A 3,369-nucleotide genomic window follows, 5' to 3' on the forward strand; every position below is an offset into this window, starting at 1 on the left:
CAAATCTGACATCAGGAATCATAACATTCAGAAACCAGTGGGAGAACACTTCAACCCCTCTTACCACTCAGGGACAGACTTGAAGGTGGCAATTTTGCAACAAAAAAACTTCAAAAACAGACTCCAAAGAGAGACTGCTGAACTTGAATTAATATGCAAATTAGATACCATTAACTTAGGTTTGAATAGAGACTGGGAATGGTTGGGTCATTACACTAATTGAATCTATTTCCCCACGTTAAGTTATCCTCACACCTTCTATGGGTCATCTCAATTATCACTTCAAAAGTTTTTTTTTCTCCTGCTGATGATAGCTCATCTCAATTGATTGGCCTCTTACAGTTGGTATGGCTACTTCCACCCTTTCATGTTCTCTGTATGTATAAATATCTTCTTGCTGTATGTTCCAGTCTATGCATCCAATGAAGTGGGCTGTAGCCCACGAAAGCTTATGCTCAAATAAATTTGTTAGTCTCTAAGGTGACATAAGTACTCCTGTTCTTTTTACTATTGGCAGATGAATCCTTCTTTACAATGGGTGAAATCACAGCCGCAGAGCTCAATTCCTTCCATACACGGGCTGTTCAAAAATGCTGATTTGGATCTTGAGCATCTCTTTATTTAAAACATTTAGTCTTTGGTAGCGCTTCTTATTGGAAACCTTATACAGTGCCTGTTGAGAGATCTCCGTGCCATTACATAAAGTCTAACAATGCTCCTATAATGTAGTCGCTCTGCTACTTAAACCATTCTAAGGGTTGGACTACATTAGAAAAATTGAACTAATGTAACTAAATTGATTTAAAAGTGAACTCCGTGACCTCTCTGAAAGTGAGAGCTTTTTATTGCCTGTCATTTTCTTATTCTTATCCAACATGCTCTCACTTTCAGAGAGGTCATGGAATTCTGAAGATATTCATCTCTTGAAGTTTTTCTATAAGCTGTTTCTTAATGGAAGGATCCTTTCCCCCTTGTAGTGTCTGTCTTATCTTTCAGGGGACCCTAGAAGAACTAGAAATGCAGTCCTCTGATGTGGAAATTGATAATTTGCAAGGTTATTGGATTGGAAGGGCTAGTCCTTATTGGAAACCTTATACGGTGCCCGTTTAGAGATCTCAATGCCATTAATGTCGAACAATGCTCATATAATGCAGTTGCTCTGCTACTTAAAACATTGTAAGGGTTCGTCTATATTAGAAAAATTGAACTAATGTAATGAAATCAATTTAAAAGTGATCTAGTTGCACTCATGTGAACCCCTAATGTAGACACGAGAGAGGGTCAGGAGGTTACTGGTCAAATTTTTTTTTTGACAGAAGATTCAGTTTCTTCAAAATCTAAAGTTTCAGTTTTGCCAAATTTTTTCAATTTTCCACTGGGAAAATCCAAACAAAATATTTCATTTCAAGTTGGTTTGACTCAAGTCAGAATATTTTGGTTTGTCAAACTGAATCGAAATATTTCATTTCAGCTGCATCCTGGGAGATGTAGTCCAGTGAAGGAGCCCAGTCCACAGTGGGTGAATGGGGGCATGAAGCACCCAAACTACAACCACCATGAAGCATTGTGGCAGCTCAGGGGACACAGATTAATGTTGAACAAGACAAAATGAAATGTGGTTTGACTTGCTTCAGCAAACAGACAGGAAACATTTTGATTCAGGAAAGTCAAAATGTTTTGTTTTGATCAGAAATGTTGCAGCAAAGCATTTCTAAATCAATTATTTTTTTTGGAACTTTTCATTTTGCAACAAATTTTTATATTTCAACTTTTTGTCCCTATGTAGGATGCTTTTTTTTAAAAAAAGTTGGAATTTCTACAGTACAAAAATTCCAGTTTTTGTCCAGTTCCAGTAGACACTCTTAAACCTTTGCTTAACTCAGTTTAGTTTAATTTGGTAAGTTACCGATGCACGCTAACCCATTTAAGGAAGAGTTTAACTGGTTTGAGCTGATCTACATTATGAGATTGCCTTGGTTTAACAAGATTCATTCAAAATCAATCTTTAAACTGGTGCAACTTTTCTAGTAGAGACAAGGTCTAAGTCTCTGCCTCTATTGCTTTAGCTGGTGAAATCATTCCATTTCGGAGGAACCTTCAACTCCTCAGAGGCATCTGCCTCAAATTCTGACATCTGTTTACATTCCATAATGGAAGAATGATAAAAAAGGAAAGTCTGTTTTTCTTATCATAGCTTTCTTACTGATGGGAGACAGGATGTTTTAATCAGAGTTGGAACTTCCCTGCTCCCCTGGATAAGTCATCAGACTAATAAAAATGCCAGTTTCAAAGACACTTTTAAGACATTGAAAGGTGGGGAGCTTTTGATCAAGCATCAGAGCATTATAGACACCTCACGTGCTATTGCACAAGCAGAGTCCCTGCGTTATAAACTTCTTGGAGGTTTAGCAGTCCATCGAGCCTGCTATGACGTCCTCTGCTTCATTATGGAGAGTGGTGCTAAGGGTTGTGAGGTGGTGGTGAACTCAGAGGCCAGCGAGCCAAGTTGATGAAGTTTGTGGATGGCCTGATGCTCCACAGTGGAGACCCTGTAAACTACGATGTCGGTACAGCTGTGCGCCACGTCCTTCTCAGGCAGGGTGTGCTGGGTATGAAAGTAAAGACTATGTTGCCTTGGGACCCAAGTGGGAAGATTGGACCCCAGAAACCCCTGCCAGACCATGTCAGCATTGTAGAGCCCAAGGAAGAGATCTTACCCACCACACCCATCTCAGAGCAGAAACGTGGCAAACCAAAACAGCCAGCCATGCTTCAGCCTGTTCCCACTGCATCATGGGAATTTTTCAACACTTGGAATGAGAAGGTGGACTGTGACCCATGACAGGATCTGAATAAAATCATAAAAGAGCAGAAGAGTGGTGCTCCAGCAGGGTGAGGGAATGGCTCAGGGCATTGGTGAGCATATAGAGAGTCTTTCTTCTCTAAATTACTGGTACAATCCAGCCCAGGTCAGTACTTAATATGCAATTGCCATCAGCTGCCAGTTTTTATATAGCACCCTAGATGTTCTTGGTACTTTACAGGCAAAAAGAAAGACAGTCCCTTCCCCAAGGAGCTTAACAGTCAAAATAAACGAAGAACCCATTCAAATCACAACAGAGGGATGTGGCCTGAGGAAGATGGCTAGTGGAAGGAAAACACTGCTCTTAGGGTGCGTCTGTACTGCACACTTTATCTGGCGGTGTGCAGTGTGCCCAGCCCCCCATCGCGGGTATAAATCGCAGTGTCGCTGGTGAGGCAAGTAAAGACATGCCTGAAGTGTGTGGGTATGGAAGAGAGTATGTACATTACATGCTCTCGGCTTGCCCAAGCTGTGCCTCCCATTTATGCTGCTATTTTTAGCTATTA

General features: G+C 40.7%; 1 pseudogene; it reads left to right on the plus strand.

Annotated features, from left to right (window-relative positions):
• The first annotated feature begins 2,396 nt into the window (after positions 1-2,396).
• LOC135876318 (small ribosomal subunit protein uS3-like) lies at positions 2,397-2,842 on the plus strand (annotated as a pseudogene).
• Positions 2,843-3,369: the final 527 nt, after the last annotated feature.

Source organism: Emys orbicularis, chromosome 3 (genome assembly GCF_028017835.1).
Source record: "Emys orbicularis isolate rEmyOrb1 chromosome 3, rEmyOrb1.hap1, whole genome shotgun sequence".
NCBI lineage: Eukaryota > Metazoa > Chordata > Testudines > Emydidae > Emys > Emys orbicularis.